The 13,499-nt window shown below is 43.2% G+C and overlaps 1 protein-coding gene across 1 annotated transcript in view; it reads left to right on the forward strand.

Moving 5' to 3' along the window:
* LOC120932123 overlaps nucleotides 1-13,499 on the forward strand; it is a 103,927-nt gene that overhangs the window by 6,923 nt on the left and 83,505 nt on the right. The window lies entirely within an intron of this gene.

The raw sequence follows: 13,499 nt of genomic DNA on the forward strand, positions 1-13,499 counted from the left end.
CTGTTAAAATAGAAGTGTCGGAATACACTTCCCAAAGTTCTCAGCGCACCGCATAAGGGTGTATGGCTCTGCTAGCCTTTGGCTCTCCCCATGCTGACCAGGAGAGAAAAATGCAGCTCGGCTTTAGTATCCCGGTAAAAAGGGAAGGGAAGCAAATTAAGACTATGAGGTTGTTTTACTAAAGGCAAATATACTGTGCACTAGGAAGTGCACTTCAAGTGCACTGCCAGTGCAGTTTCTCCAGATCCTAGGGGAAGCTCTGAAATGAGGGGATGCTGATTTCTATCATTCAATCATGTGCAAGCAAAAATGTATTTATTTTATTTTCCTTGCATGTTTCCCTCAGATCTAGAGCAACTGCAGTGCACAGACTATTTACCTTTAGTAAATCAGTGTCTCTCCCTTCATACTACTTTCGTCCAGCACTTGGCTACACCCTTTTCTACTGATATTTATTAACTAACAAGTTAGGTTTAATGAGTTTTCTTAATGCCCAGTGTGGACTGAAGTCAGAAGGAAAGGTTTCCTGACCTAAGAAATTTGTCTCAATGTAAAAAGATAACTAGTCTGCAGTCCTACATTTGAGAAGAGCTGGGTAGACCAGAAAATATGCCGTTGAGAACCTTAAAGGCTTTCAAAGTCAGAGAACAAAGAGGATCTTCTGTTTGATCATTTCTTAAGTCTTTCTTGGAAAGGGTAGGCAGTCCCTCATCCCTCACTTGGGTCAAGTGACAGTAGAGCTTTGGGACCCCAACAGTGGTGACTCCAATGGCTTCTGCCCCTGTCGCTTCCTTATGAGTTAGCGGGCCATAGGGTCTCCTTGACAGAGCATCAGCATCCCTATTTCCAACTCCAGGTCAATACTTCAAGCTAAAACGGAAACAAGAAAGTGATAACAACCATCAATGTCCCCTGGAATCCAGTTTGGCTGTGGTAGAGGCATATGTGAGCGGGTTGTTATCCATTTTGACTTCTAATTCTGCACCATACAGGTATTCTTTCAGCTTCACAACAGTATATTTCAACGCCAATTCCAACTTGTGGGTAGGGTAATTTCTCTCAGATAGAGTAAGGCTTCAGCACACATAAGCAACAGGTCTCAGACATCCATCATGTTCTTACAACACACCATCTAGTCCTTCTCTGCTGGCATCAACATTGAGCTCATAGGGCTTGCGGTTGTTAGCGTAGGCTAAAACTGGTGCATTGGTCAAGCTCTGTTTCAATTGAAGGAAAGCTTGTTTGCATTGATCAGACCACTCTCTCTATGGACTCCCAAGACTTTCTCGCTCCTCTAGTTTACTGGACTATTTCTGCAACCTCTTGCTCTCCTTCATCTTCTTATGCCCGCAAAAGTTCAGTGAGAGGTCTGGCTATTTTGGCAAATCCCTCCACGAATGTCCTATAGTAGGAGCAGAACCCAAGAAAAGATCTCAGCTCTTGCACATTTCTGGGCCTGGGCCAAGTGGTAACGGCTTCCAACATCTTGTGATCAGTGGCAACTCCCTCCGCTGAGACAACATGCCCCAGCTAGGTGACTGATGACTAGTAGAACTGGCACTTCTCAAGGGACAGCTTTAACCCCTTTTCATAGAGTCGCTTTAGAACCTTCTCTAGACACGCCTCATGTTCTTTCAAAGTCCATCTAAAGACAATTATGTCATCTAGGTAGCTTCAATTTAGTTCATGTCAGCAATCAAGCGTTGGAATGTAGCAGGGGCTCCAGACAGAACCTGTGGCATCCGTTCAAACTCAAGGAACCCCACTGGGCAAATGAAAGCGGTTTTCTCCCGTCATCTGGATGCATGGGGATCTGATCGTACTCACTTCTCAGGTCCAAAACGCTGAACCATTTGGCTTCTGAAAGGCATTGCTGGGCATTTTATATTCGTAGAGTGGTATACTGGTCTTGGATGGTACTTTTATTGAGAGTGCAATAATCGATACACAGCCTTAATGACCTATTTTTTCCCCTCACAATTGGAGTCGCATAGGAACTTTGGGAATTCCGAATAATTCTCGTCCTCTTTAACTCCGCAATATGATCTCTAAGGTCATCTAAATCAGCTAATGGGATTCGTCGAGACCTTTCTGGAAATGGCCTATCCTCTTGTAGACGAATATGATGCTGTGCACTCTCTGCACATCCCATGACAAACTCGTTTTAGAGGAAAATTTTGGCTTTTGTGTATACACCTTCCACCTGAACTGACACTATAAGAGAAGGACCCACCAGCTTCAGGGAACTTGCGTGGCTGTTTTGGTGCAGCTTGCTCAGCTGTTTGGGCTTGAATCCCCTCTTTTGGCCTGTGCCCGTTTGCGTTGTCATCTGGACTGACGGTTTTGGGTGTGGTGTGCAATGATCTCCCATGATCTGGGACCCGACTCTGAGAGTAGCTTAGGCAGCCTAACTGAGGCTTTGGGTGAGGCTTGGTATAAAGGTTTAGGCCTTACTTTGTTTAAGACTTGGGAACTGGAGCAAGTTGACTTCGATGGGCACCCAGCTGGCTCCCTCACCAGGGCCCTCTGGAATTTCCTGCCGGCTTATGATGTTCTCTTCTTGGCTTTGGTGGGCTGGGATAGTCAGGTTGATAGCCTCTGGCCTTGTTGGTTTCAATATCTTTTCCCCCTCTGGTATGGCAATCCTGGCAGACAGCGAAGTCATCAACTCCATCATCTGTGACATCTGAGTTTTCAAAGCCATTACTTCGGACTGGACTTCCACTATGCCCAAGGTTCCTACTTCTACAGTAAAAGCTATATGTGAAGCACTAGCAGTTTTTTTAGCCTTAATTAAAGCTGCTTCTACTAGGATAGCTTTGACCAATTTGGAATAAATCAATGGCTTGTTCTGGTCTCTAGTCCGAAATTTCAACATTATGGGATGCAGTAACAGCGCTCCTTTAAGAATTTGATCCAACAAAGCTTTGCTTGCAGGACTCAGCTCCATGCCTCCATTTAGAATGACCTGATAAAGGATTTTATCCAGCCGATGGACATAAGTGGATAACTCTCCTCCTTAATTTTGATAGGTGTGCAAATACATATAAATTAGCTCAGCACAGTCCTCCACCCCTCCAAAAATCTCTTGTAAAGCTTCTGGACACTCAGTGGCTGTGCAGCCCGGCTTGTCCCTTCTTAGATTTCTGATTACATCTGAAACAGGGGCTCTTAGGCTCCCAATTAACCTTTGTCTTTTTTACTGTGTCAGCGACTTCCCATTCTTTCACAGCCTGCACTGCCTGATCTATCCAGGTTTCAAAGTCCTCTTCCCCAGATGGCACAGAGACCTTCCCGGAATCAAACTGCATCTTTCTATATCCATAATTGGCAGACACGGCTGAGTTTTGCGCCAACGTTTTCCCATATCGGTAAATAATTTAGCAGGAGGGTTGTAGTTGGGGTGGAAGTAGTAGCTGTCACTCCTGGTCCTGATGTTGTTGAGCTAGCATTTTCAGGGTGACCATCCAGCATACTATAAGCTGAGCTTCGAGGTTCCCTGGCAACTGTATGCTAACTCCCTGGAAACAGGTCAGGATCCCTCGTTTCCACTATAGCAAAGCATAGGTGCGAAAGGCTTTCTGATCAACTTTCAGGTCCAATATGAATGTTTTCTGATCAGGTATCAAAGCTGACACTACTTGCTGGACATGTTTCTCAGTCCAGGTGGCACCAGTGAGACTCATAATTACGCAGAGCCCCAACCTGCCCTTTGACTCTTTACACCACTTGGCAGCAGTGACAGGGTCCATCATGGTGACTTGGCTGGTAGAGGTAGTCATCACTCTGTGACAGGGACCAGAAGGTATCCCAGATGAGCGCCCACGTGTAGTGCTACCTCCGCAAGAGCCGCTGTAATATACAGGTCTTCTGTCCCACACCAGTGATGGCTCACCCTTTATCTGGATCCAAGTAACACCAATACACCATTTAAACTTTTAGCTAGGCTTTATTAGAACTAGCAATAAGCCATGAAAAGCGATAAACTGATTAGCAGAATACCAATATTAAATGCAATATATAATACAACACTGATACCACACCATACAACTGCTCAGTAAATTAAAACAGGATTGGTGTTTTAACCACCAGTGAGAGGCCTTGCCTGAACTAATCTAGGCAAGCGGTGAACTAAATTGTCAGTTGCACAATACAAAAATAATGTTAAACCATTACCCAAATTGATAGTACTGATTTTAAGAGCCTATCTAAGTCTTGTGGGTTCTAGCTAACCACTGGCCAGTGGGAATTATATTCAAACACACACACACACACACACACACACACACACACAGAGTCTGCCAGTGTTGGGGCCCTTCAAATCCTGTGTTTGAGTAATCAGACTTTTGTGAAGCAACATTTTTAATCCACAGAATGAAAAGGTGTTTGTTTGCAAAGTGTCACATGATAACATAGATTAACAGATGTGATGATCCACCTTCAGATAGAGCTGCATTAGCAGTAAATAGGACCTAGCAGGATTAAGCAAGATCCACTCACAAGGATGGCAGAAGATCTCTCACCATTAGATGCCCTTCATATATTTTCCTTCCAGCAATTGGTAGATTGATGGCTGTCTCAGTCAACTGGATGGCAATGAGGGCAACACAGGGAGCAGAATTCTCCAAACAGGATGATGATGATGATTGGTGCAGTACTGAAATGCGTCTCTAGTTAATCGGACGAAAAAGGGCAGAACCCGCTGCAAACTCCTCTCTCAAGTCTGCACCTCCCTTTAGGAGAGTCACGGACAGCATAACAGGCTCTGCGAGTGCTCAGGAGACAAGCACATGGGACACTTTCCTCTGTCTGGCTGCCACAATGCCAGTCTGTGTCTCTTCTCCTGTGTCTTCCTCTCTCCCCTCCAATCACAGCTCTCCGGCGCTGCTATCCAATCCTGTCCTTCCTTGTTCTTGTTGTTACGGTTGGGCTTCCTTCTTAGCTACAGCAGTAACCAATCTGCCTTCAATCCTGCAGCTGTACCCAATAGAGTCTCTCCTGGGCTGCTATCAGTTTAGCCAGAAAATACAATGTAATGTTTCCAAGAGCAATACTCTGCATATATTACAGTGGCAATACTAAGCCAGTGCTACAATTATATGTATAACTGCAGCTCTGAGCCATAGGAAATTGTGAAGGGGAACCTACTGCTGTATTTTACTACAAGAAGGTCCATAAGAGCAGGGGATTTCCAGTTTTTAGGTAATACAGCATAACACTATTTTGCTCTAAATGTGTTACAATTGTTCCCACAGTTCTATACACTTTATAACTGTTTTGTTTTTCTGTTACTGTTCTTGGTGAATTTTTATTGCAGGAACCGTTTCATTTTATGATAGTTATGACTATCTTCCCATTTCTGAACAAACAGAGCAGGAAGTTTAAGCAATCCTAATGGCCAATTTTTGTAATATACAGTAGGTACCATATTTCCTTTTTGCTTGCTATATTGGCAGTTGTAATCTAGAATATCAAATTCACATTGGTTTTCTTGTCTTTATAATTGATGGACTATAAATACAGTGAAAATTTCATTTTGTTGAAAGGTTGGTTAATTGATATCCCATTGCTAAGATGGAAAAAAGCAAATAGATTGGAAAATGGAACCTTGATTGGAAGGTTTAGCTCAGTCTCTACTGATCCTAAGTGAGGTTAAAAATAAATACATGTAAGTAAATAATATATAGTTTGCATTTGAAGATAACACAAATCCAGTAGTGTATCAAGAATGCGTATGTAAACTCTATCAAGATATTTATTTTATTTGCTCCCTTTTGGTCTTAAAGTATACGTTTGAAAGCATTTTACTATATCTGGTCAACTGGTGGAAAAAAAAAAAAACCTGTTCATCCATCCATAAATCTTATCAGTTAGCATTCTCTGCTATCATCTTGTATTACAAAATACCTCCCCCTGCTATATAGAAGAGAGGGAGGTGGTGTGTAGTGCTAATACACTCCCTTTCCTATGATGACAATGCTGCTCTATACAGTGGTCACCCTAGGACAACAAGTTAATTAAAGTGATTATAAACGATCACCTTTTAAAACAACCCTTTCAGTTTCAAATAGAAATGAAAGACAAAACATTTTTGTATAGATAAACAAACTTTATACAGTAAATACCTTTTCCCCCTTTTTTTATAAGTGATCACATACCCTCTGTTTTCAGCTGGATAAGAGCTGTGGGGAGGAGAGGCAGCAGTACACCAAGCTGCACAGTAAATGGTGGCTGTGCAACAGGGGCATGTCAGGACGGGTCTGATCATTGGAGGAGAGCAAGCTGAGTTCCCAGCCAGCAAAGCTAGAGAAATTACCACAATTAGCTGGATTCACGTAGAGGGCGCATCTTTTGGCCGGCGTAGCGCATCTCATATGCGCTACGCAGACGTAACATAGAGAGGCAAGGCCAGTATTCACAAAGCACTTGCTCCGTAAGTTACGGCGGCGTAGCGCAAATGGGCCGGCATAAGCCCGTCTAATTCAAAGTAGGCAGGTAGTGGGCGTGTTGGATTAAAATGAATCATGACCCCATGTAAATGAATGGCCGAACGAACGGCGCATGCGCGTGCGTGCTCAGAATCACGTCGAATTTACTCCCTAAGATACGCCAGCTCAATACCTACGACGTGAACGTAACCTACGCCCAGCCCCATTCACGTACGACTTATGTAAACAACGTAAAATCCGACGGCAGTTCCGACGTCCATACCCTAACATGACTTAGACCAACTATTTGGTGGTTTAACTTTACGCCGGACGTACGCCTTACGTAAACGGCGTAGCTTACTACGCAAGTACGTTCGTGAATCCGCGTATCTAGGTCATTTACATATTCGACGCGTAAATCAATGAAAGCGCCCCTAGCGGCCAGCGTAAATATAAGCCCAAGATACGACGGCACAGGAGACTTACGTTGGTCGGATGGTGCCGAAATTCAGGCGTATCTCCTTTGCAGAATCAAGCACATAGATACGACGGCGCATCCGTGGACTTACGCGGCGTATCATTAGATACGTCGGCGTAAGTCTTTGTGAATCCGGGCCGATGTGTTTTCCTGCTTAGTGTGGCCAGTTTTTAATAGGAAAGCAGAGGGACTGGCAAGAACACCAGGGATTTCCCACAAAGGAAGCAATACAAAGAGGACACGATACTTTCTCATACAAGTACACGGTACAGCAGGCACATGTCAGGGACATTAAGTTTTGGGGTAACAAATGCTTTAATGACAGGATCACAGTCACCACATCAAAAGACCTGTAAGTTGCAATACAATACATTTTTGTTCTTGGGTTCAGATACATTTTAAGAATTGCAGAGATTCCTGTTGACACTGGCCATGTACCCCCAGTGCCATTTCCAATCAAGAAGACTGAGTCAGAGTTACAGGAGGAAACTTCAGAATCATTGTTAGTCACAGATCCTCCCTCAAGCTGTGCTGTAAGGAGAATTTGTTTAACTGTCTAAGTAATGTAGATTTATTGCCCTTAGAGATTCTGGTCATCCGGCCAGCACTGAAATTAACCCTGCATCCTATACACATTTTTCCTTAGGCTGTAAAAAAGCCCATAGTGTCTTCTCCATTAAAAACTTACATGACAGATGTTTATAGTTATGCAAAAAAGAGGGTTTTAAGAAGAATTTAAAACTTTTTACTAGGCCACCTGTTTTAGTACATGCTTGCTATGGGGTGGAATGGCATAGAGTTTACACTAATACCTTGTACACACGATCGGAATTTCCGATGGAAAAAGTCAGATGGAATTTTTTCATCGGATATTCAGACTGTATGTGTGCCCCATTTTCCATCGGAAATTCTGACGGACTTAGAAAGAGAACATGTTCTCTTTTTTTTTTTTTCTCGATGAAAGCATTTCTATCGGAAATTCCGTTCGTCTGTATGGAATTCCGACGGAGAAAAAAACATGCATGCTCAGAATCAAGTCGACGCATGCTCGGAAGCATTGAACTTCATTTTTCCCAGCTCGTCGTAGTGTTGTACATCACCGCGTTTTGGATGGTCGGAATTTGGTGTGACAGAGTGTATGCAAGACAGCTTGAACGGAATTCCGTCTAAAAAATCCGTCGGAGTTTATCTCGACTGAAATTCCGTGTGAAATTCCGTGTGTACGGGGCATACGGCTCTGGGATCTTAGATGTTGGAAAACACTGCTAAGCTACAATGGACAGAGTAGGTGAATGGAAGACAATGTTTCACAATTAATTCCCTGTGACTGGCCATAGTCGTGTGACGCGCATGGGAGCTGGCAGTCACGGCATGACCTCCTTTAGAAGCTGCATGATCTCCGTTTCTAAAGTGCGCCTGTGCTGTTGTCTACGGTGCATGCGTAGACATCGGTGCATGTCTCTATTGTAAATATCTCCTAAACCGTAGAGTTTTAGGAGATATTTCCAGCACTTACAGGTAAGCCCTAATCTAGGCTTACCTGTAGATAAAAGTGGTTGTACAGGGTGTACATCCACTTTAACCACTTCCCTACCCGCCCATATTCATATGACGTCCACAGATGGGATCTTCCATCCTGGGTGGACGTCATATAATGTCCTGGGCTTCCCGGCTGTCTAGGGGGCGCGCGGCATCGCTCGTGACCTGGTGCGCGTGCTCGGCGGCCACGATGTCCGCCGGGCACCCGCGATTGCCTGCGATCATGGCAGGACCGTGGATCTGTGTGTGTAAACATACAGATCCATGTCCTGTCAGAGGTGAGGAGACCAATGTCTGTTCTCAGTACAGAGGAACACAGATCGCTCTCCTCCCCTTGTAAGTCCCCTCCCCCTACAGTTAGAATCACTCCCTAGGGAACATATTTAACCCCTTCAGCGCCCCTAGTGTTAACCCCTTCCCTGCCAGTCACATTTACACAGTAATCAGTGCAGTTTTATAGCACTAATCGCTGTATAAATGTGAATGGTCCAAAAAATGTTTCAAAGTGTCTGATATGTCCGTCGCAATGTCACGGTCACAATAAAAATTGCAGATGGCCGCCATTACTAGTAAAAAAAAAAAAAAAAATGTAAATGCAATAAAACTATACCCTATTTTGTAGACGATATAGCTTTTTCTCAAACCAATCAATATACGCTTATTGCAATTTTTTTTTTACCAAAAATATGTAGAAGAATATATATTGGCCCATTATAAAAAAAAAATATATTTATTAAATCAAAAAGTTAAAAAATATTGTGTTTTTTTCAAAATTGTCCCTCTTCTTTTGTTTATAGCACAAAAAATAAAAACCGCAGAGGTGATCATATATCACCAAACGAAAGCTCTATTTGTGGGGAAAAAAGTACGTAAATTTTGTTTGGATGCAACATCGCACGCAGTGCCGAATCGTGCAAAAAGTGCTCTGGTCAGGAAGGGGGTAAATTCTTCCGGGGGTGAAGTGGTTAAGCAACTAGCAAATTTGAAAAACAATATTGTATGAAAATAATAGAACTCAAAGTTGAAACTTTTAAAGAACTATGCTTATTTTATTGTTAAACTTTACTGAAATTATAAATAATTAAATAACACAAAAATAAACAGGAACAAATACACAAGCATTTTGTTAGCATCTGGACTAAATCAGAACTTTGCTTTCTTGGCCTGCACAGCCGCTACTTTAGGGTAGTACTGTACTGCACTGTAGCCTACTGAGCAGTCTAGTGCATCGGTGTGGCTCTCCCACCCTAGCCTGCCACAATGATCTGCCCATCCTGGGCTTTCCTCACCCTCCTGCCAGGCCCTGCTCCGAAACCACATTCCTGTCTGACTAATGTGTCTGGGTTTCAGATGGACACATTATTTAGACAGACCTAAATATGCTGCTGTATGACATGTGTGGAGCCTCTTATGGGGTCCCTTACTGACCCCGATTTCCCAAATGGTCAGTCCGCCCCTGGCATCACCCCTCTGGCGGGTGACACCTGGGTGCAGTCTCCCCCCCCCCCCCTAGTGACGCCACTCAACAGGAAGTTGCTGGATAAGGTTGGCCAGGCATTCTTTTCTTGAAAGCTGCAGATTTAAAAATATTGAGAACAACTTTTGAAATTGCATTAAAATTTTAAAGTTCTACTTTAATAAACATTTTAGCCTAAAAGGTCTTCCAGTATTTGAGTTTAGCATGTTATTTATTCAAAAATACAAGGGTAATCATTTGTATTTGAAAAAAATGATAAAAGCATATTTAAAATCTAGTGCAGGTCTTATAGAGGCTAATCGAATAGCAATGTTGGCCATTTATTATTCTTTTGCAGGTCGAGTGTAACATCAGATTTTTTGCCTTGGGCAATATAATACTTCTAACTTTTTATATAATAACTACATAGATTTAAGTCCATGATAAAACAACAAAATTAGATATAAAACGTTGGATCACCACTGCAACTAATTTCAATTGTTCCTTTAAAAGGGTTAGTCCACTTTCATCAAAACAATTGCTTATGCAAATAAGGGGCACTTGTATATAAAAACAGGCTTTGACCCAAGTGGAATAATTCCCCTCCTTTAAGTGTAGGCCATTTACGTACCTCATGAAGCATGACTGGAAAACTTCTATAACATTCCTAAGGATGCTGCTAAGAGACACCTAGATGTTACTGTTCACCTTCACCATAACAAGAGTGGCCTCTCCAACTGATCTCAGAGCTACTGCATCAGGAGTTGAGAAAACACATACAAGGTGGTTTAAATCGGAGAAAGAGCTCTATGACGGTGAAAGTAAGCAGTAACACTGGGCTTCTCTTAGTAACGTTCTAGACGTTTTCCAGTCAGGCTTTAGGAGGTACAGAAATAGCATACAACTATAGCAAGGGTATTATCCAAGGTTGGTTAGGAAATTTGTTTTTATCATATGATCGACTTTTGTCAAAATGGATGTGTTTCCTCGATCCACGGCTGCAGTCAGCTACAGCAGCTGCTGGTCAGTGTATTCTGACAACATTGGGTGCCGTTGCCAGAATACAAAGTCCTGGTGGCAGAGATTCCTCCATCTACTTTGTTTGAACAACTTCTGTTGAAGGGACATGCTGGAAGTTTGTACTCAATCAGTGGCTGCAGCATTCAGAGTACAATGTCCCGATGGGAGGATTTCTCCTTCACCTCATTTGTGTGGATGGAGGAATCTGTTAGTTTCCTAAGCATGCTGGCTGAAGGAAAAAACACATTCTTAGGCCAGTTTTAGCTTTAGATGATTTATCATTGTATCCAATACAATTAAATTTGACATGGTAGGTCTCTAACAACAGCGTTAAATATGTACATATACATATACCCATACTTTAATATGCACCAATATAAATGCATTACTTACCTAAAAAATGTAAGCAATATCCAATGCAAATAATACAAATGTTAGTAGAGTAATGCAAATATTGTAAACGTAAATGGAATTATTAAACATTCATTCCGGGTTCACATTTGTGCTTCCACGGCTCACAGCAGGCGGTCCGGTGCATCCCTGTTCACCGATTCAGGTGCAAATTAGGTCTGAATTTTTGACTGAAATTGCACCTGAATCGGAACCAAAGACACACAGGACCCTTTCCAAGTGCAGACTGTGGCTGTCCCAGAGGTGTGTGAAACGGCTCCATAGAGAGCTGGGCACACTCTCCTGTCATGTGATTCGGATGCAGGGAAATCTGCATCCAATTCTGATAAGTGTGAACCCAGCCTGAAAAGTTATAGGCCTCAATAAAAATTGCAAAGGACAATATGAAAATGTATTACCCCAGTTGGTTGTTGTATGGATAACAGTAATGTCATTGTTAGTAAAGAGACAGTAAATATGCAGGTCGAATTGCCAGTAAACAGGGGATCTTCATGGGAAAAAAAAGAAAAATATTTCACTGGCTTTAATAAGCTGTATTTTACTGATCCGAACTATGAAAATGCTTAGCACGGAGGCTTTTATGTATGAAAAGCGACTCTTGCCACCCCAACCTTTTTTATTAGTGGCATTCTGATAATCTTACATGAATAAAGTGTTGTATGGCATTTCATGCAGGTCTGTGCTCCTCTGTGGCATATAGATACTTGTGTAGTGATGCTCCAATCTTGTTCAATTTTGAAAAGTCATCTAATCCAGGAAAATAACAAATATTTTACCTAATGTATCCATACATACTATAGCCTGGTGAGACTCGAGTGGCAAGAGTGAGGCCAGGTAATCTTGCCTACAAAACGTGATATATGTAGCTGATCAGGCAACATGTAACTTGGAGTAAATCATTGACTTCATATGCATATTGACCTTTGTGTCACTCACTTCTCAATATGGATAGCAGTGTCTTTCTCTTCCTCCAATGCTTCTGTTACAGTGTAATATTATTGGCAGTGGCGGCTGGTGCTCAACATTTTTTTTGGGGGGGGGGGGGGCGCAAACAAACCAAAAAAACAAACAATTGCAGCCACACTGTGCCCATCAAATGCAGCCACTGTGCCCATCAAATGCAGCCACTGTGCCCATCAAATGCAGCCACTTTGCCATGCCATCAATTGTCGCCACTGTGCCATGCCATCAATTGTCACCACTGTGCCATCAATTGTCGCCACTGTGCCATGCCTTCAAATGTAGCCACTGTGCCATCATTTATCACCACTGTGCCCATCATTTGTCACCACTGTGCCATGCCATCAAACCTAACCACTGTGCCATCAATTGTCGCCACTGTGCCCTCAATTGTCGCCACTGTGCCATGCCAAACGCAGCCACTGTGCCATCAAACGCAACCACTGTGCCATCAATTTTCACCACTGTGCCCATCAATTGTCACCACTGTGCCATCAAACACAGCCACTGTGCCATGCTATCAATTGTTACCACTGTGCCAACATCAATTGTCACCACTGTGCCCTTTAATTGTTGACACTTTGCCCTTTAATTGTTGCCACTTTGCCCTGTAAAATGCCTTCCACTGTCCCTCGATGTCTTCTCCCGCCCTCGATGACGCTTCAGCCAATCAGGTTACCGGTAACCAGAACCGGTGAACCTGATTGGCTGAGACGCCTGTCAATCTTATCCTTATCCAAGGAACACCACCCGACACACACCCCCCCCCCCCCCCCCCCCCGTGCGTCCCCTGGATAACTATTTGGAAGCCTGAGGGCTGTAATCGGAAAGCCTATCAGAGCCGCTGGCTCTGATAGGGACTTCCAAAGCCAACCGGCTGCTGTTATTCAGATGGCCGGCGCTCGCCAGGGGGGCGGTCATCTGAATAGTGGGCAGCAGCAACAATACACAGATTCATGCAACGCATGATTATATGTATTGTATTACATCGTGGTGCGGAAGCCAGAAGGGGCAAACGCATGTCAAAAAACACACAGAGTTTTCAAGTTCAGCTTACCAACCAATCAGCAACCAACCAAATTCACCTGTCTAACAGTGCGTTAAAAACAGGGGGTTAGTTGCACGCATTTGCAAATACATGCATAAGCTGCAGGCCCCGTCAAGGCTCCCTGTGTACTGATCTCCTTGTAAGTTGCATCAATCTACA

The sequence above is a fragment of the Rana temporaria genome, chromosome 3 (assembly GCF_905171775.1).
Source record: "Rana temporaria chromosome 3, aRanTem1.1, whole genome shotgun sequence".
Lineage (NCBI taxonomy): Eukaryota > Metazoa > Chordata > Amphibia > Anura > Ranidae > Rana > Rana temporaria.